We start from the raw sequence: 22,530 nt of genomic DNA, 5'->3' as shown, positions 1-22,530 counted from the left end.
ACTGTCTTTAAAATGTCATTTGATCCAGCAATCTCACTGTTAAGTATAAATCCTAAAGAAATAAGAGCTGTGGCACAAACTGATGTATATACAAGCATGTTTAGTACAACATTATTTGCAACAGAAAAGAGAAAAAGACCAAGTCCAACAGTGGATGAATGGTTAATGAAACTATGGTGTGCACCGCAGAACAGAGGATCATCCAACACTAAAGAGCGATAAAGAATCCATGAAACACTGCATAAGAAGAATGATTATAGCAGACATTATGCTGAGTGAAATCAGTCAGTCACAAAAAAAGGCAAGTATTGTATAAGATTACTCTTATAAAAAGATAAGGAATAGTTTACATGTAGATAGAATGATTCTTGAATATCTACTGGAGATAGAAAGGGAGGGAGAGAAGAGTGAAAGTTAGTAAATTGATAATAGATACATACTAAGATTGAAGAGAAAGGCAATGTACAACAAAGGAATGCCAATGCAATGTCACCAGTGAACGAGAAGACACATAGAGCTATTGAAGGCATAATAGAAATTAGGGTTACAAGGAAGAAGTAAGAAAAGTGCGATTTCATTATAAGTTTTAAAATTAATGTTATGAAACTTAACATATGAGTTTTGAATTAAATATTAATTTGCTTTGTAAGCTTTCATTCAACTCTCAATTAATGCTAGAAAAAAAGACAAGAAAGGAAGAAATATCAAAATGATGTCAGAGGAGCATGCTGCTCTTGAATGTAGAAAACCTAAAATGAATGGAACAGATTATGAAGTAAAAGAACTGATAGAGCATTTCGGAGGGTAACTCAAGAAGACAAAGCAAAGTATTATAATGAAATGTGCAAAACCCTGGAGTTAGAAAATCAAAAGGAGAGAACACACTTGATCTTTTTGCAAGCTAAAAATTGAGAAAAAACTCAGGCCTTCAGTTGGAATAGTGAAAAGTTTGTATTGAATTATAGAAGAGGTATCAAAAGAAGATGGAAGAATTCACTATCCCAACGAAGTGTGACTTAGCCCTCAACCATTTTAAGAAGCAGTGTGTCATCAAGAACTAATTGCAGAGAAAGATGAAGTCCAAGATGCACTGAAAATACTTTCAGTATTTTTTTTGGGGGGGGCAAGCAAAACAAAACCCCAACCCAAGTCCTTAGGTATTAACACAATACCCATTGAGATATCTCAACAAATGGAAGCATTGCTGAATGTTCACATTGACTATGATTCTAGCCAAGAAACATTTGAGACAGGTGCCTGGCCAACCACCTAGAAGAGATTACAGAATGCAGAAATTATAGAACAATATCATTAATGTCATATGCATGTAAAATCTTGCTGATGATACTTCAAAAACTATTTTAATATTGACAGGAATATTTGAATATAAAAACTATTTGAATATTGACAGGAAACTGCCAAATATTCAAGCTGGATTTAGAGGAGGATGTGAGAGGAGGGATATAAATAGATTATTACTGTTAATGATAGTTAACAAGCTGAAAACAGAAATTATCACAAAGATACGTACCTGCATTTTATTGACTATGCAAAGGAATTTGACTATGTAGATCACAACAAATGGTGAATAGAATTTTGAATGGGAATTCCAGAGCACTTAAATGTGCCCATGCAAAGCCTACACATAGATCAAGGAGAAGTTATTCATTCTGTACAAGGGAATATTGCATGGTTTAAAATCAGAGTTTTATTTTTTCACCACATTTATTCAATCTGTATGTTGAGCAAATAATCTGATAAACAGGACTATCTGAAGAACACAGATTCAGGACTGTAGAAAAACTCCCTGACATCCTGTAGATGACACAGGGAAGCTCTGGTAACCTAGTGGTAAGGATCTACTTTGCCAACCTGAAGACACATGGTTCGAGTCTACCAGCTTCTCCATGGGGAGAGACAGAGGCAGCCTCCTCCTGTATGACTCACTGCTTCTGAAAGCCCTCGGGAAGGTATGCTATGGGTCAATTCTGACTTAACATTACCTAAAAACAACAAATAACACAAACTTCCTTGCGGAAAACAAAAACATTTGAAGCACTAATTGATGGAGAACAAAGACTATCACCCTCATTATGGGTTATACCTCAACAGAAAGGAAAGTAAATGCTCAAAATAGGACCAACAAACAACATCAGGATAAAAGAATAAGATGTCAGGGATTTTGTTTTACTTTGCTCCTTAGTCCATGCTCCTGGAAGGAGCAGTCAAAGAATCAAAAAATCCCTTGCATTGGATGAAAATTGCTGCAAAAGACCTCTTTAAAGTGTTAAATAAAGAAGACATCACTGCCGCCTCCAGCTGCCGCGGCGAGAGGAGCTGCCACCATGTCTGCCCATCTGCAATGCATGGTCGTGCATAACTGCTCCAGCTTCTTCATTAAGAGGAACAAGCTGACTTACAGCACCGAGCCCGTAACTCTTTCTGCTACAATGGGCTGATCAACCACAAGACCGTGGTCGTGGAGCTGGCCCCCTGACAACAAGGGGTCCTGGTGGTGATGAAGCGGAGGTCAGGCCAGAGGAAGCCAGCCACCTCCTACGTGCGGACCACCATCCACAAGAATGCCCGGGCCACACTCAGCAGCATCCGCCACATGATCCGCAAGAACAAGTACCGGCCCGACCTGAGAATGGCCGCCATCCGCAGGGCCAGCGCCATCCTGCGCAGCCAGAAGAAGCCTGTGATGGTCAAGAGGAAGCGAACCCGCCCCACCAAGAGCTCCTGAGCACCAGCGCCCCAGCACCCTAGCAATAAAGACAGCTCGTCTCCACCAAATAAAAAGAAGACGTCACTTTCATGGGAGAGGTGTGCATGATATTTTATTTTGCTTCGTGTGCATGTAAAATTTAGACAAAAATTTAAAAAGATCGAAGAAAAATTAATGTCTTGGGATTGTGGTATCGGTGAAGAGTACTGAATATATGCCATGGACGGTCAAGAGCACAAACAAGTCTGTCTTGGAGGAAGTGTAGCCATAGTACTCCTTAGAGGAAAGGATGGTAAAACTTCATCTTACATATTTTGGGCATGTCAAGAGGGATGGGTCCTTGGAAGAAGATAACATGTTTGGAAAAGTAGAGGATCAGGGAGAGAGGAACATCCTCAAAAAGACAAATTAACACAGTGACTAGAACAATGGGCGTGAACATGGCAGAGATTATTAGATAGCACAGCACAGGACAAAGTTTCAATCTTTTGTTCATAGAGTCACTATGAATCATATAACAATAAAAACAATAGTAGCAAAAGCCTACATTGGCTTGGAGAAACTATTAGTAGAGTTATGATGTTGAAGGCAATTCTGGTGAGTGCACAGAAAGAAATGAGAAGAGATATAGAGAAAGTCTTTATTGTCTTAGACAACATATGCGGAATGTCACTCGAAATGTGAATGTTAAATGTGCTTCTGGTGAGCTTCAAAAGAAAATGGTGACCATATAATAGGACCATGGAGGAAAGGCAATGCTTTTTATGTAGTGGCAAAGAACTTTTCTTAATTATGTGCAAATGTTTAGTAGAAGGTAGAACTTCTAAGTCATGAACTAAGCAAGAACTTAGAGGAGCTATCCAACTTCTCTGTGAAACTTAAAAGAAAATGAAATAGAAAAATAGATGGATTTAAAAATGAACTGTCAAAATGAAAACAAAACTTAAAGATTTAGAAAATTCTCTTGCATTAACTAAATATACATGTCCTGGAATGTTTAACAAGAACATGGCTACATAATACTTGGTTAAAAAAAATTAAGTTGGTGATTGCTGGATCTGACCATTTACTGAAGTAGAAAAATCCATCTGCTTAGATTGAGGGAGACAGAAAAAAAAAGAAAAGAAAGAATGCTTTATACCTCTTAGAACTCTATAGGCAGGAAAGAGGTGAAGGAAAAGCATCTGTTTTCCTCCAAATAAAGATGTATATCCTCACTGGAACAGTTAGGAGGATTGTTGAAAGGAACATGGGAATTAGCACTTTCATTGTTTTTAAAGTGTGTGATCATGGATTACTGGCTCTCCAAGAGTAAGACCACAGCTTCCTAGGTTTTATAGAGTCAGATCTTCACCAGCTTGGTATGGAGTTACCTTTAAGGTGGGTATGATATGATCAGCCCAAGCTGCTGGTGTAGGGCTGCTGATGTCAATGATCAGAAATAATTAGTCTGCTGAAGTTGGAGGAAAGGGCAAAACTAGACAGACTAAAACCAAAGGAACAGAAGACCAGGATGACAGAACTGAAGACTATGGCTGAGGAGTCTCCGTTCAGAATTAAGAGGGCATCATCACCCTACAGAGTCTAAGTGGTAGGGTCATTGTCTAGATGGTCTCAGGGAATAGATGATTGTTTTCAAGTTTGAGAGTTAATGCAATTTGTTCTGTTGGGTTTTGTATTTGTTTGACACTTACTATTCTTTCTTTCCTATTTCTCAATTTGTAAATTGGAAGAGCTAACTTGTTCCTGTTGCATTATTGTATTTTGGAAGCAGATAACTTCTATTCTAGATTTCACAGGTGCGCAGTTGAAGAAGAATTTTGCCCTCGGCAGGAATTTGGAATTGATTTGAGACTTAAGGGATGATATTAGACAGTATGTTTTTTATGTTGCTAGGACATGAATTTTGGAGAGCCTAAGGATGAAACGTTATAGTTTGAATTGTGTTTCCAAAAATATGTGTTGTAAATTCTAACCTTGATGCCTGAAATTTTATTCCCATTTGAGAACTGGTTGTTTTTCTATGTTAGATGAGAACAGTGTTTTGAGTTAAGTATTGTTGAAATATAAAAATGATTAAACAAGCAAGTGAAAGAAGCAGAGATGGGGTAAGTTCCAAGATACATGAAGATTTCTAAGACACTAGAAGCAGAAGGTGAAGATATAAGGACCTGCCTCCAGAGCTGACAGGAAAAGAAACACCTTCCCCTAAATCCAGAACTCTAAATTTAGACTTATAGCATTCTAAGTGTGGGGAAAAAATTCTACATATGAAAACCATGTTTTGGTGTGTGGTTTATTCCCACTAGTAAACTGAAGCAATGATATTCTGGGAAATGACAACAATTGATTAACTTTTCCTTCTATTACCTCAACAGACTCAGTCCTAGCTTTTTTCAAAGCTGAAAGGAACTTAAAAATATTTCATTAAAGGCTAAAATACTACTACCTCTATAAACTTTATGAATCTTCTAGAAAACCATTGTCATTGTTGTTGTTAGGTGCTGTCAAGTCGAGTATGAACCATCATGACCCTATAAAGCCTTTCCTATTTTGTGCCTTTCTCACACTTCTAGACGCATGAGGGCCCATCTTGGCAGTCACCACATTAATCCACCTTGTTGAGGATCTTCCTAATTTGCTGACCTCTATCTTTCAAAGTATGACGTCCCTCTCCAAATAATAGTTTGTCCTAGCAATATGTCTGAAGTATGTAAGATGAAGCTTTATCATCTTTGCCTCCATGGACACTTTGGCTACATTTCTTCAAAGACACATTTGTTTTTTCTTTTGGCAGTCCATATAAATATTTAATATTCATTAAAAACCATTAGATAGCTAGATTTTTAAAAAAATGTCTTTATTCTTACTTCCTCAAAAAGATTATAAACTTCTTTGAAAGGAGGATAAAGCCAGGAATCTCAGTTTTATAATATTTTCATGTGAATTTATGTGAGGACTTGAAGGCTGTTTGTTTGTGTCTCTAGAGGGTGAGTTTTGCCCATGCCATTACCCTTGAACCTGAGTGACCCCAAAATAGATGCCCCCCCTCAGCAAAAGACTGAGCTCTAGGTTGCTTGTCTGTAAAATTCAATAGGATAGTTTCCCTTTCAGTGTTGGCAGTGAAAAAAAAGGAGTACACGCTAAGGTTTCCAGCACTTTCCTCAGAGAACTAGAAAACATAGAAATGCTCTATTTTCATCACTCTTCTCTACCAGTTTTCATGGTTTCAACTTAGTATGTATGTGTGTGTCCCTATGCTCCATTAATTCTATCTAGGGATGTTTTTGTTGTTGTTTTGTTTTATTTTTCATTTCCTGTTGTTGTTATGTGCCACTGAGTTGCCTGCAACCCATAGTGACCCAATGTACAATAGTTCTGAAGTCTGCCCTATCCTGAAGCAGTCTCACCGACTTCAACACATGTACCCCCATTATTCCAGTTACTATATCAATCCATCTCTTCCCGACTGTTCCTCTCCTGCGCTGTCACTCCCTTCTAAGTATGATGTCCTTCACCAAAGGCTGCTCCCTCCTGGCCACATGCCCAAAGTATGTGAGACAGAACGTCAAAAGCTTAGTCTCCAAGGAGAAACTTGGTTTCACCTTCTGCAAGACAGACCTATTCATTTTCTTGGCAGTCCCTGTTACGTCCAAGACTCTTCGCCAACACCACAACTCAAAGACATCGATTCTTCTTCTGTCATCTTTAGTCATTGTCCAGATCTCTGATGTATAGCAAGCAAGTGTGTGAAGAACATGGCCTGGATCAGTTGTATCTTAGTCTCTAGACTGACGTTTCATTTCCTAAGAAAGAAATTCTGATTGATTAGTTAGTTAAATAGCATAAGCCAACCCTGTTGAGAAATTTTCCTGTCAGGATTTGTAAAAGTCACTGAGTAGCCAACCACTGTCTAAGACTTTAACTTAGACCTAACTTTCCTTCCAAATGGTCATATTCTAAATATTTAGTGGCTCATGTGCATTACTGTTGTTTTTGTTGTTGTTGATGATGATGATGATGATGATTACTACTACTACGCGCTGTTGAATTCAGTATGACTCATAGTGACCCTATAAAAAATAAATCTGAACCCTATCCTATCCTGTGCCGACCTCAACATCTCTAACACACTAGAGCTCATTGCTGCAGTCACTGGGTCAATCCACTCTGTTGAGTGTCTTCAGCTTTGCTGTCCCTCCACCTTTCTAAGCATGATATTCATCTCCAAGGAATAGCCTTTCTTAACAACATGCTCAAAATATGTGGAATGAAACTTTGCCATTCTTGCTTCCAAGGAGCAATTTGGCTTCACTTTTTTAAAAGACATATCTGTTTGTTCTTTTGGCAGTCCAAGGGACATTCAATATTCTCCTCGAACACCACTACTCAAAGGCATCAATTTTTCTTCTGTAATCTTTATTCATTGTCCAGCCCTCAGATGCATAGGAAATTATTAATAAGATTATGGTCTGAAGCAGGTGCACCTTAGTCCTCAAATTAACATCATTGCTCCTCAGCAATTTGGCGAGGTCCCTTAGTGCAGACTCTCTCAGGGCAGCATGTCTCCTAGCTCCTGAATAATGGTGTCAAGTATACTTACAGTGGATCCAAGTAAGATTAAGTCATTGACAGTTTCATTCTTTTCTTCAGGCTGCTCTGTAGGACTTGGCAAAAAATAAAGCCCTAGAAATTGATGGAATACCAGATAACATATTTCAACAAACAGATACTTCTCTGTACACGCTCTCCAGGTTGTACCAAGAAATCTGGAAGACAGCTACCTGGCCAACTGACTGGAAGAGATACATAGTTACTTCTATTCCAAAAAAAAGGTGACCCAACAGAGTGTGGAAATTATCAAACAATATCACTAATATACACTAGCAAAATTCTACTGAAGATTATTTAAAAATTACTGGGACAGTACAGCAACAGATAACAACCAGAAAAACAAAGCTGGGTTTAGAAAAGTTGTGTCACTAGAGACATTATCTCCAAAGTCCGATAGATCTTGGCAGAAATTACCAGAGAACTGTCTATCTGTGTTTCATTCACTATGCAGTAACACATGATTGTGTAGATCACAACAAATTGTGGCTAGCCTTGAGGAGACTAGGAATGACAGAGCACTTGATTGTGCCTAGTATATTCAGACAAGAAAGCAGTTGTCAGAACAGAACAAGGTGTAACGGAGCGAGTCCCCAGAAAAGACCACCAAGCCAATTAGCCGAATTAACAAAGTTTATTTTGAGTTCGAACCCGGGCTCCCGCGTGCTGACACTGCAGCATCCACCTGAGAGCCCCGAGAACAAGCGAGCCCTCCCTTTTATACTTTCTTGCTTCTTTGTCTAACTACACAGTTTATGATTGGCTACTTATAATAGTTCTAGTACTAGTTTGCTCTCTATTGGTTAGCTATAGCTCAGGGAGGCAGTTGGCCAACAGAGTGTGGTTTATCACAGGTGGGGGAGGTTGCTTGCTGCCAACTATGCAAGCGAGTGCCATGGAGGTAGCTGCACTTTGTCAGAAACTGAGTTTTTGATATTTGATTCTTACACAAGGAAACATTGCATGGTTAAAAATCAGGAAAGGGGTGCATCAGGGATAGGTCCTGTCACCCATTACCTTTTCAATCTTTATGCAGAACAGAATATTTGAGAAGCTGGGCTCTATGAGGAGGAATGTGGCATTAGAATTGTAGGAAGACACAACCAACAACCTGCATCATGCAGATGACACAATCTTTCTTGCTGAAACTGAGGAGGACCTAAAGGGTTTGCTGCAAAAAGGACTGTAGTTTTCAGTATGGATTGAAGCTCAACATCAAGAAGACAAATATTCTCACTGGGCCAACTGGTAGCACCATGATAGATGGAGAGGAAAGTAAGATTAACGATTTTAGCTTGTTTGTCCCCACAATCAACACTCTTGGCACCAGCAGTCAGGAATACTGGGGAAAATCTGCTGTCAGTGACATATCCAGAGTACTAAGAAGTAACAATGTCAGTTTAGAGACTAAGGTACACCTGATCCAGGCCATAGTCTTCACAATTACTTGCTATATATCAGAAAGCAGGACAATGACTAAATATGACAGGAAGAAAATTGATGTCTTTCAGTTGTGGTTTTGGAAAAGAGTCTTGAACATGCCATAGAATACCAAGAAAACACAGGCCTGTCTGTGAGAGAGTAAAACCAAGTTTCTCCTTGGAGGCTAAGAATTTAAAGCTCTGTCTCACATTCATTGGGCATGTGGCCAAGAGGGAGCAGTCCTTGGAGAAAGATATCATGCTCAGAAGGGTGGAGGGACAGAGAAAGAGAGGAAGACCCCGGATGAGATGGAATTATACAGTAACTGGAGTCATGGAGGTGGGTATGTCAGAGTCCGTGAGATTGGTTCAAGATAGGGCAGACTTCAGAGCTCTGGTAAAAATGGTTGCTATAAGTTGCAGGCAACTCAGCAGCAAATAACAACAACATCATGACAGCTATTGTCTATTGGCCAAGTGGTGAGAATTTTTGGGTTTTTGTTTTTGATGTTGACATGAAATCCATATTGAAGGCTGCAATATATTATCTTTACAGCAAGTGTTTCAAGTCCTCCTCACTTTCAGAATGCAAAATTGTATCATCTACATTGTTGTTGTTGTTATGTGCCATCGAGTCATCTGTGACTCATAGCGACCCCATGTACAAGAGCTCTGAACTCCATTCTATCCTGTGCCAACCTCGCTGTCTCAAACACACTCATTCCCACAACTCCACTCACAGAATCGATCCATCTCACCGAGGGTCTTCCTCTACTGTGCCGTCCCGCCACTCTGCCAAACATGATGTCCTTCTCCAAGGACCAGTCCCTCCATGCAACATGCCCAAAGTATATCAGACAAAGCTTCAGAATCCCTGACTTCAAGGAGCATTCTGCCTCCATCCTCTTCGGGACAAACCTGTTTGTTCTCCTAGCAGTCCACGGTATATTCAACACTTTTCTCCAGGACCACAGCTCAAAGGCATCAAGTCTCTTTCTATTATCCCTATTCACTGTCCAACTCTCTGATGCATAGCACGTAATTGAGAAGACTATAGCCTGGATCAGGCACACCTTTGTATTCAGCCTGACGTCGTTGCTCTTCAGTACTCTTGAGAGGTCCCTCACAGCTGACTTTCCCAATGCAGTTTGTCTCCTGATTTCCTGGCTGCTGTTACCAAGAGTGTTGACTGTGGAACCAAGTAAACTTAAAACTGTTAACTATCTCAATCTTTACACCATCCATACTGATGGCTGCCAATTGGCCCAGTGGTAAGAATCTTTGTTTTCTTGATGTTGAGCTTCAATCCATATTGAAGGCTGCAGTCCTTGACCCTCTGCAGCAAGTGCTTCAGGTCCTCCTCAGTTTAGGCAAGAAGGTTGTGTCATCTGCACAACGCAGGTTGTTGATGACTCTTCCACCAATCCTGATACCACATTCCTCCTCGTACAGCCCAGCATCTCAGATGATCTGTTCTGCATACAAATTGAAAAGGTATGGAGACAAAATACATCCCTGATGGACCCCCTTCTTGATTTTGAACCATGTAGTGTCTCCTTGCTCTGTTCTGACAACTGTCTCTTGGTCCAAGTATAGCTTTTGCATAAGCACAATCAAGTGTTCTGGGATTCCCATTCTTCTCAGAGTCAGCCATAGCTTGTTGTGATCCACACAGTCAAAAGCCTTTGCCTAGTCAATGAAGCACAGATAGACATTCTTCTGGTAGTCTCTGCTTTCTGCCAAGATCCATCTAACATTAGCTATAATATCCCTAGTACCACGACCTCTTCTAAATCCAGCCTGTACATCTGGCAGTTCTCTGTTGACATATTGTTCCAAACATTTTTGGATAATTTTCAGCAGAATCTTGCTTGCATGTGATATTAATGATATTATTTGAAAGTTTCCACACTCTGTTGGATCACCTTTCTTTGGAATGGGAACAAATATCAATCTTTTCCAGTCAGTTGGCCAGCTGGCTGTCCTCCAGATTTCCTGGCACAACTTAGTGAGCACATCCAGGGCTGCATCTGTTTGTTGAAATAAATCAATTGGTATGCTGTCAACCCCTGGAGCCTTGTTTTTTGCCAATTCCTTCAGAGAAACTTGAACTTTCTCCTTCATGACCATAGGCTCTTGCTTATATGTTATTTCATGAAATTCCTCTGTGTCAGCCAATTCCTTCTGATGCAGTGACTCTGTGTACTCCTCTCATCTTCTTTTTATAATTCCTGGGTCATTTAACATTCTATCCAAAGTATTCTTAAGTATTTTCACCTGTGGCTTGGATTTGGTTTTCAACTCCTTTAGCTTAAGAAACGCTGAGCGAATTCGGCCCTTTTGATTTTCTGACTCCAGGTCTCTGTACATTTCATTATAGTATCTTGCTTTGTTGTCCTGAGCTGCCTTTTGAAATTTTCGGTACATCTACATGCCAAAGGTTATTGATGAATTTTCTCCCAATCCTGATGCCACATTCCTCTTCACAGAATCCAGCCTCTCAAATAATTTCTTCACCATGCACATTACTCATGTGTAAGGGATTGTTAAAATGCAGATTTAAGCTTGTCATGCCTAGGATGAAGTCTGCTTTTGTAACTGGTCCAGAGACCATTCTTTCAGCATCAAGCTAGCAGAGAACTAAATCATTGTTTTTCTCTGCATCAATCCTTAGTGGTTTGTTTCTGTGTTAGTATTCCCCTTTTGTTGCTGTTGCTATTTGCCACTGCATTAGTCTGAAGACATGACAACTCTGTGTATGCAGAATAGAACTATTTTATAGGGAGCTCAGGTCTGTGACCTTTTGGAAGCAGATTGCCCTGCTACCTTCTGAGTGAGTCCGTCTGGGAAATACATTTAGGTGGGTTCTAAATACAAGCCTTTTGCCTGGTAGTAGAGTACTAAACGGTTTTGCACAAACCAACAACAGCAGCCTCAGAGGTGGTATATTAATGCTATTGACAATTTATTTTTTAGAATGATTAAGAGGATGGGTCATAAAATTAAATTTCCTTTGCAGTTTAAGTGGTGAAGGGAAAAGAAATAGATTCAGGACACCTATTTTACCCCAAAGTTCACTATACAACTAGACTGCTCATCTTTATATAACTATGAATTCTTTAAACACAAGTATCTTATCTTACTGATTGCATATGCTATTATCCATGTTAAAGCTTGACAGGTACATAGCACATTACCAATAAGTATTCACAGAACAGAAATTAATCTCTTTTTGGTGTATCTAAAATGTCTAGTATACATAGCAAACATTCAATAAAATTTGTTGAATGAGTTAATAAGAATGGGAAAATATAACAACTATGGTCCTATGTCATCACTGTTGTGTACTCTCGAGTTGGAACCGACCCTCTGCTAGGTTTTCAGAGGCAGTTAATAGCACGGAAGGAGTTTGTCCATCCTTCTCCCTTGGAGCAGCTGATGGATTCAAACCATGTGCCTCCAGGATTGCAGTGCAACTTCCTGCCCTAGACCATCAGAGCTCCTATGTCGAGAAAATATTATTTCTTATCAGAGTCATCTGAGTAAGAGCATTTCCATGTGTCCTTAGGGTTAGATGGACACTGAGGGGAATAATACTGATGTTAGACCAAATCCTTGGAAATGAGTAGGCCTCAGCTAACAATCCAAATTGGTTTGAGTACCATCTGGTGCTATGATTGAAGTGTTTTTCAAACTCACTAATAAAGGACTCAGGCTGACTTTTGGATGGACCAGGTCAAACTAGTGACTTCTGTGGACTGAGCAGTGAACCAACCTGCAATGCTTGCAGAGAGAGGGAACTGCTGACTTGGGCGGTCCTTTCCTTCTGCCCATTGCCAGGAACATGCCCTATAAGGAAACAAAAGACAAACTCCAGGGGAGGCGCCCAAGGGCTTATGCTTTGTGAAGAACTCACCAGGGAGTACCTGACTTTGAGGCTAGATTGGATGAAAGGCTCCTTTCTCTTTGTTTGGCTCCTGAAAGAAGTCCTGTGGCTTGAATCCACCAGCTCTGAGCAATCTCAGACAGCAGAGAGACTCTGAGACCTGCAGACAGGCAGGGGGACAAATGAAGGGGAATCGCTGCCAACACTGGGAACAAAAGCTTGCTCACATTGCTGGAGTTACAAGAGATGTAGCCTAGGAGTTTGGGGGTGTTTGGATTTTTTTTCCCCAAGAAGGGCAAAATAAGAAGCATTTGGAGTCTAGAATGGAAAGGAGAGAAAAGAATTTTTATTCTGCATGAGAAAAATCAAGGATAAGACAAAACCAGCATCAAAACACAAATGTGCTCAAGTCCACATAATTCGTATAACAAGATTGTTAATGTTTACATTTCTCTTTCTTCAAACTATTTTCATGTCCAGTCTTTTAAAACTAGTTTGATACAGAACTTCTCAAAGAAGGACTGTGGAGTTTCCTTAATCTCTTCTGTTTCTTTTAGCTTTATCTCCTCCCTTTTCTTCTCTTCAATTGTCTGGACCGTAGTTGTTGTTATGTGCCATCAAGTCACTTGAGACTCACAGAGACCCTATGTACAAGGCTGCTCTATCCTGTGCCAACCTTGCCGTCTCTGACAGAGGAAGACCTTTGATGAGATGGATTGATTCTGTCATTGGGGTGGTGGAAATGAATGTCTGGAATAGGCAAATGTAAAACAGTGCCTAATGGGGGGGGAAAGGATAAGGATCAAACTATAAAATCCTTCTCAAAATATAATTGTCAGCCTAAGTTATATTTGGCAAGGATTCTGAGGCTCCGTCTAACATACTTTGGACATGTCGTAAGGAGGGACCGGTCCTTGGAGAGGGGCAGCATGCTTGAGAGGGTGGAGGGACAGTGCAGGAGGGGAAGGCCCTCTATGAAGTGGATTGATTCAGTGACTGGGGTAATTGGGATGGGTATGTCTGAGACAGTGCGATTGGCTTAGGACAGAGCAGAGTTTAGGGCTGTTGTACATAGGGTGGCTTTGAGTCGCAAGCGACTCTACGGCACATAACAACAACAACAACAAATTATATTTAAATATATGCCCTTATCTAGTAATAATAAATAACTAACATTTTTTATCACTTTGTATGTACCATGAACCATTTATAGATTTTTGCCTGTGTTAACCTACTTAATTGTATAATCCATTCCTTAGGTAAGTACCATTAAAACTATCAACAATTAAAAAAAAAGTTCATTGTAAAACTAATTAAATCACTACCAAAGGGTCACTCAGAGTGTAAACAATGATGTCAGGATTATAGTGTTATATAGCCTCTGAGAAGGAATATCACCATTAACCACGGTGTCCAACATCCCAAAGCTTGAATTATTGAGATGACTACTTGCTTTTTACAAGCATAGGTTTTGTTTCTGAACTCTATCTCTTTATTCAACTCTTTTACGTGTATGGAAGTTTTACCAAAGCTTGAAAGACACCCCACCAAATTCCTTTGGATGATCTAACACATAGTCAGTGCTTTTCAATCACCTCATTGTATCTCTTATTGAGACCATTCTGTACTTTTTCCTTGCTGACAATTTTCCATATTTATTTTCCAGACTATATTTAGATACTTGAGCATATCCTTTACCCTCCAATCTTATTCTCTAACCTGTTCTTCACGTTTTAATCTTTAATCTATTATTCTTTAGATCAATCAATCTATCTATCAAGTACCCTAAACTTTTCAAGAACAGAGACCAGGCATATCCTTTATTCCCCCTGACCTATCAGCAGGGTTGTGGAGTAAGTAAAGAAAAGAAACAAACAAAAAACTTGTATCTTTTTATTTTACTCTCTTGACCCTGCTAAATCAAGAAGACAAAAATTAAACTTCAGGCTCCCAAGACATACACAGATGTATTGCAGTATGTATATTATGAGGACATCAGGAACCTGAAGATGATGCAATTGACTTCATTTTTTTTTCCTGTGAAGACAGTTTCCCATTAACTTTTAGTAGTTTACTGGCGTGGGGTTTACAATTAACTTCACCATGAGAAATTGGTCTTTTCTTTGGTTCCTGAGAGAAAACATCAGAATTCCCCTTGGTTGGAGTCTTCGTTTTCCATGAGAGCTTTAATCCATCTGTCCTAATAACTGTGCTTAGGGTCTAAGTAGATCAGAATGAGACACCTGGTGATATCAGCCTGTTCTTAGGGGCGTAGGAGATGAAGTTTAGTCATTCAATCTGTCATATTCTCTTAGTTATCTAACTCAGCTATAACAGAGATGTCAGACTTAGCAGCTAATAACAAACATTTACTCTTTTATAGTTTAGGAGGCATGTAGCTAGGTGAGGTTATTCCTTGGAAAGGAGCAGTATGCTCAGAAAGATGGAGGGTCAGTGAAGGAGAGAAGATGCCCAAGGAGATGGATTGACACAGTGACTTCAGCAATGGGCTCTTGCATGTTAGAAATGATGAGGCTGGCACATGGTAGGGCAGGGTTTAGGTTGGCTGTTCATAGGTTCACTAAGAGTAGTACTCAATAACATAACAATAACATGTCAGGGTATCAGCTCTAAGGGAAGACCCTCTCTCTCTCTCTCTGCTGATTATGGAAGAAAGATGTTGTTTCTTTGCACATCTGTAGGGCTGAGTATTTGGAGACTACCATGTATGTGGCCTGCCCCAATGTCAAAGAACATCATGCAGAGGTCTGAATTCAAAAAAGAAGCACTCCACTCTTGACAAGTATTTCTCAGTGGCCCTAAGGTCTCCCTTATCCACTCAGCTTCCTAAGCTTTTATCTTTAATGAGAAAGTATTCTTGTTGTTGCTGCTGCGTGTCATCAAGTTAAGCTCAACTCATAGCAACCCTATGAACAAAAGATATGAACCCTTTTCTATCTATCCTGTGTCATCCTCATATTTCCTGACAAACAAGAGCTCATTGAGGCAGTTATTGCAGCAATCAACCTTGTCCTTTCCTTAGCCAACCCTGTGCCTTTCTAAGCATCTTGTCACTCTCCTAGAAACATACCCAAAGTATGTGAGGCAAAGCTTCATTGTACTTTCCTCCAAAAGCACTCCATCTGCATCCTCTCCAAGACATCTCTTCGTTCTTTTGACTGTCCTGGGGCATGGATGGGGGTGTGCTGGTGGCTTTGGTGAGAAAGTATTAAAGGTCATATTTAAGAGAACAAGGAACTCATGAAATATTATTCAAAATGGATGACGCTCAAGGACATAATGCTGAGTGAAATATCTTAGTCACAAAAGGACAAATACTGCATAGTGCCACTGTTGTAAAGTTAGACAGACATAGGGGTTGGGGGGGGCAGACTGAGAAATATGGGATGAATTATGCATACTGCATTGAAGCAGATGAGAGAGAGAACTGTTTAAAAGGTATATATTATTAGGTATTATTGATGAGTCCAGAACAAATGCTGCATAATAGAGTGGACTTAAAGGGAGCAATTTTATAACAATGAAAGAATTTTTCTCTTACTTTTCAAAGAGAAGAATGAACTGGAGGGGAGGGGTGGGCAGGGAGAAAAGTATAAAATGAATGAATGAAAATCCAAAATCTCTAAAATTTCCATTAAAATTAATAATAATAATAAAAATTTTTAAATAGAGAACTCCTGTTTATCTTCCTACAACTACTTGTTTTACCAGAATCATGAGGAGGTTATCACATAGGTTCGTGTGTGTGTGTGTGTGTGTGTGTGTGTGTGTGTGTGTATATAATATGGAGAGAGAATTTAATCCATTATGCATGCTTCCAAGAAACAGAATATCAAATCACCAAAACAAAACATCAATGGAAAACATTCCAAATCTCTGAATACCAAAGCTTAGAGAGCTATCTAGTTGGAGAAAGACACCAGTGTATATAAAGAAGGTAGCATATCTTTTATGATATGGGAGCTCTACACTGGGAATTCTATCAGATAATACCCAATGTGTTTCTTCATTTGTACCCTTCATACGATAATAAAACTGTGAGTATAGTACTTTCCTATATTCTGTGAGTTGTTCTAGCACATTATCAAACCCCAGTGGCTAATAAGAATATTAGGATTTGGTTCCAAGTTAAGATTGTCATGGAATCTCCTAAGCTTTCACCTAGTGTTTGAAATATTGGGCAGACTGAGAAATCTGGTGGACCATGTCCTTTAACTAGTGAGAACTGATCTGTCTCTGGTGGTTAGGATCTGCATCTGTAAGTCAGATCAGAGAATGAGTAAAATTTAGAGACTTCAGAGAATGCAGCAGAGACACAGAAATATCCCTTATGTCTAAGAAACTTAATCTCATGAACCACCTTACTAAGGTAAATAATGCTACTGTGTGTTTCCAAATGGGAAAATGAAATACTTGATGAAGAGAGAAGCAATGAAGAAAGCTCTTGAAACAGCTCTGCTGGGCAAATATACCCACTTATATGCTTGTGAAAACAAAATAAAATGAACACAGAAAAGCATAATCATCTTGAATTATACTGTTACTTAAAGTTCCATTGATTAATCTCCACCCTTTCCCCCAGATTTCAGGCACAAACCTGAAAATGTGAAAATGCCTCAACCTACCTTTCAATTTAAATACTCTGTTTTAATATAAAAAATGCGATGATATATCTATCAACTCCCATTTATTTTACCACCAGTCTTTTATTTGATCCCTTCTTAGAATGTCTTTGTGCATTACAGTATTTCCCCAGTAAAGTATGGTAAGGAGAAGCCAATCTTTGATTCACATATTGTTTCCATAACTCATTCATTATGGGATCTTAAGCATATTATTTGACGATCACAAAGTCACTGTGAGTCGTAGTCAGAGTGATGATACCTAAAACAAGAGGCAGCTCCACAAAGGAACACTGATGGCATCATCCAGCAGAAGTTGTGCTGCTAACCCGAGGCAGCACCTCTCTGATGGTTCAAATCCATCTGCAGATCTGAGAGAGAAAGATGGGCAATCTCCTCTCGTAGGATTTATTGCCTCGGAGGGTCAACTATCAATCAGTTCCAACCTGATAACAATGAGTGTGACCTGCTTTGGGACTGAATGCTTCTGTAGCTATTTACATCCTTGGACACTCTATGAGTTCTATTCTGTCCTATAGGGTCCCTATGGGTAAGAATCAATATAATGGCAGGGGTTTGGGGAAGCATATCATTCAATATGTCTAAATCTCAGATTATTCTGGGTTGTCATAAAGATAAAGTTAGCTATTATGAACTACTTAATACTGCTTCATGTTAATGCTGGTAGTACTGACCACATTCTTCAACTTCCTCTTAACTCCTATTTTCTTCTTCCTTTAGATTTTGTTGTTGTTAGTTTTTGCACTTGTCCATTGTGGCATACAACCACCATTCCTAAATTCTTATACAGAATTCCAGTCCCAACTTGGAAGAGAAGGGAATCAGAAAATAAAGGAATTCCACTTAGAAATTATGAAAGGAAAAGAATTTCAAATTAGCCATGACCTAAAAGGGAATGTTATGTTATCGAGATTCTATAAGTCTGGGCGCACCATCTGGGAGTAAGACTTGTGAAGAAACAAATCAGTGTTTTCTTCACTCAGAAAATACTTTTGCCTCAGGGATCATAGCAGCCCTGAGCAATTTTCAGAGATGGGCCCTGAAGCAATGTAGTAATTTGAAGAGGAAGAAAATAAACCTACCTACGTATGAGTTGGAAGATAGGCATTCCTGTTCCTAATTGGATAATTTGATTGCCTCTCATCAAATCAATTCATCTCTCTGAGCCTGTATTCCTTATGACTAAGCATCAAACTAATATAACAAGACTTCTGTGTCTTTATAGTACCACTTCTTCTGTATCTTATAACCATGGATGTCTTGAGGACAGCCTCTTGAGGAATTCTTTAGGCTATCGGCAAACTACCTTTTTCACTTTTGTTGCCCTGGCTGAAGGGTCAGCGATGGCTTGGTCCTGACTGTATGATATACAACAACAAGTATAAAAATAAGTACAAGATGGCATTAGGCAAGCAAAATTAGTCTAAGTTTTCTAAGTTCAGATTGTGACCTGTATTCAGGAGCTACTAGGTTCAATTTTCTACAACATCTATATTAGCAGTGTGGTGAATGAGAATACACAAGTAACATGTGAGGTGGTAGAAAAATTGGACTTAAAGGAGGATCGCTAATTTAAGGGCAGTCCAAAGGAGGAAGAAACTCAGTCACATTTGGGTAGTAGAAAAAACTAGCAGGGAAAGCCTTGTGAGGAAGGCAGTTTTTTAGCTGGACTTTAAGAGAATGAATAAAATTTAGGAAGAGAAAATGGAAGGCAATCAATATACAAATACAAGTACTATAAAAGTCAATCGTAAATGATAAAGGATAGTTGTAAGAGTGAATAGTTGAACATGGAAGGAGTAAAGAGAATACGCTATCGTGTTCAATATGAATGATGAATGTAGAAATGAAAAAGATCAAAGGGGGGAAAAGTCAGGATTGTGGCATCTCAGACAAAGGAATATAAACAATAAGAAGTCTTGAAGCTGCTAAACAAGCTAGCATCTACTATCCAGGAACTGACCTTCAGAGAATATTCATTTATGCTATGGTGGCTTAGTGTTAAGAAGTCCTGTTGCCAACCCGAAGGCGCAGGTTCGAAAACTCCATTTGCTCTCAGGGAGAAGGATGGATAATCTCCTCGCATGTGATTTACTCCCTCTGAAAACCCACTGGAAGGTCAGCTATAAGTCAATTCCAACTTGACAGCACAATAATCAACAACAATACTTACAACGATGATATTAAGAAGAGCATTTTTCCCCCATTAAGACCCTTGACTTTATCTCTCCATTTTATCATTGAGTAGATGAATTGTTGGTTGACAAATTGGGAAGGAACAGCAATGCAGTGAATTGCCTTTATAAAACCATCTTAGCCATGGTCTCTTAATTAATTCACGGTCTCTTAATTCATTGACTGAGACTATGTGAATAAGGTACTTAAAAGTCTTACAGGGATTGGACAGTAATTATGCAAATAAGGTTCTTGTGAATGTTTAAGGGGATTGATCATCCCATAAGTCTTAAGAGTCAACCCCACAGAAGTTGAGGATATCCTCAAGAAGAAGAATTACAAATGGAGAAAATTCTTTAGAGCTGGAGTCTCTGCACTGAGAACCTCCTACACCCAGGACACAGAGAGTTGTAACAATGATGATGACAAGCTAATACCAGAAATGGCACAGCAAGAGGGTAGTAGCATAAGAACAAGACGGCAAAGCCACCACCATCAGGAAAGGAAACAGGCTGGAGTGGCTTCCCTCTGAGTAGCAGAGTATAAGAGAGAAGTGAGCAAGTCAATGACTAGCACCAATGAAGAAGTGGAGACTTCACTGTTTGGACCTTGCTTCTACCCTCAGATTTTGTCAGCTTGTGCAGGAACGTCTTTCTCCCAACCAGATTAAGGAGAGGAAACAGGTACAAATGTTGGCTGATAGTACCAGCTGAATTGGGGGAATTGCAAAGGAGCTTTGTCTCTTGCTTGGGCCTCCCTCAGACCAAATGAGAGTTACTTTCTTCCCAGTGACTATATTAGAGGAATCAAGTGTGAGGGTTGGGAACAAACACCAACTGAGATTTAGAGACTATCTGGTGTGTATATTCCCACATTCCTGGCCCTATATCTGCTCAGACAAGAGGAGCAAACTCCTGACCAATCACAGGAGTAGAAAAGGGTGCACAGATTGGCTATGAACACCAGCTGAAACATGGAGGCTATACTGCTTGAACCCAACAACTTCTCTGGGTCTTTCCCCTGAGCAATATACCCCAGGTACACCCCTGGGATCTCACTTGCCCTGGGTAGAAAGCACTCCCTTCCATCAAACTACAGAACAAGTTATCTTAAAGAGTCCATCATAGACTCAGCTCCTTAACTCTCAAAAGACACCTGGATGAGAAGTTTCTCACAGGAAACAAAGAACAGAGCAACTCATAGACAACCAGTGGGGAAGACAGCCACCAGGAAACTGATAAGGGGCAAAAGTTAAAGGCTGCAACTTATAAATAACATCATAAAGATAAGACGACTATTACAATTTACAAAAACACAACAGAAACTGCCACACACATACTAGGGAGAATGTTAGGTATTATCAAGGAAACAACAGGCAGGCCCAAACATGAAATAGCAAAGCAAACCTTCTCTTAAAGAAGCAGATCAGATTGCAGAGCAAATTAATACCCCAGAGACAGGAAATTAGAAGAAATGATAAATACATTGACATGGAGTCATAGAAACAGCTACTGAAGAAGGTATAAATGATGGAAGAGACTACTGAAAACATAATTAAAGTAAATACCCTACAGTCAGAGAGACAGACAAAATAAATCAACAGAGAGCTATTTGAAAAAATACTGAAGAAGCTTCAAATAATGGAAGATAGATTTGAAAACATAAAGTGAATAACTTAGAGCTAGAAGAAATATATCAATCTGGAGTTTCAAGAGCAGCTGTAGAAGCAGTTACAAAAGATAAAGAAATGTAAACATGAACAAAGACATGCAAAATAAAAAATTAATTACAAGATAGTGTATGACCAACAAAGTAATAGGAAAGAAAGGGAACTCATGGAAACACATCCAAGAATATGAAGACAGACATAGCAGAATTTTTAAACATGGTGGGAGGGCAAGAAAATAAAGCAAAAGAAATGGAACAGAGAGAGAGAGTCAGTGACCTAGAAGACCACAACCTCAGATAGAACTTACTAGAGGGGGAAAAAAAAGAGAACACAAAAGGAAAATGAAGAAAACATAAGAGTCATGTGGAATAATATCAAATTGAGTGGCATGTGTGTGATTGGAATCCCAGAAAAGAAGAAGGAGAAAAAGGTACTAAAGGGAAACTTCAAAAGTATCAAGAAAAATGAGGAAATCTATATTCAAAAAGCTCAGCAACATCCAAACAGACTAGATTAAAAAAAAAAAAACAAACACAGCTCTATACTATAATCAAATTCCCCAAAATCAAAAGTAAGGATAGATTATTAAGAGCAGCTAGAGAAAAGCAAAGAATCACATACAAAGGAGAACTAATAAGGTTAAGTGCAGATTTCTCAGTAGAAATCATGAGAGAATGAAGACACTGGGATGGCATATACAGTAGGCTAAAAGAAAATGATTACCAACCACGGATCCTGTACCCAACAAAGCTGTCCATCATATATGAAGAAGAAATTAGGTAATTTTCAGAACAGCAGAAACTTAAGGAGTTTGTGAACACAAGATCAACTCTACAAGAATTACTAAGAGAAATTATCTACACAGACACACCAAAGAAAAATGTATGGACTAAACTAACCAACAGAAAAAGGAACACAACAAAATGACAGCGATAATGCCTAGCTTCTCAATAATCACTCTTAATATGAATGGTTTACATGTACCAATTAAGAGAAAATTAATACCAAAATGGAAAAAAAACAAACCAAAACCCATCAATATGTTGCCTAAAGGAGACACTCCTAAAAGAAAGAAAGATAGATTAAAAAATCAAAAGATGAGCTTCCTCCAGGGAGGAGCCGGATCCACCAGTAATGAGTCGATTTAAATATGTAGGTATTGGTATCAACTTGACAGATCCCATGTAAGAGGAATTTACAGAGGGGTTCAAAAACCATGCAGATGACTTTCAGGCTGTAGTAGAGATAGCTGTACAGATTGGTGTTAAAAAGTTTATGATTAGCCATCTGAATGTCGTCTTCGGTGAAGTGCCTGTTCATATCCTGTGCCCATTTTTCTATTGGATTATTTACCTTTATCTTGTTGTGGTGCTCAA

General features: G+C 39.1%; 1 pseudogene; it reads left to right on the top strand.

Annotated features, from left to right (window-relative positions):
* The first annotated feature begins 2,345 nt into the window (after positions 1–2,345).
* On the top strand, positions 2,346–2,746 carry LOC102843929 (annotated as a pseudogene).
* The last annotated feature ends 19,784 nt before the right edge of the window (positions 2,747–22,530 follow it).

Source organism: Elephantulus edwardii, unplaced genomic scaffold (genome assembly GCF_000299155.1).
Source record: "Elephantulus edwardii isolate Elephantulus edwardi_28Jun2011 unplaced genomic scaffold, EleEdw1.0 scaffold00057, whole genome shotgun sequence".
NCBI classification, from domain to species: Eukaryota; Metazoa; Chordata; class Mammalia; order Macroscelidea; family Macroscelididae; genus Elephantulus; species Elephantulus edwardii.
This window is presented reverse-complemented; position numbering and strand designations above follow the sequence as displayed.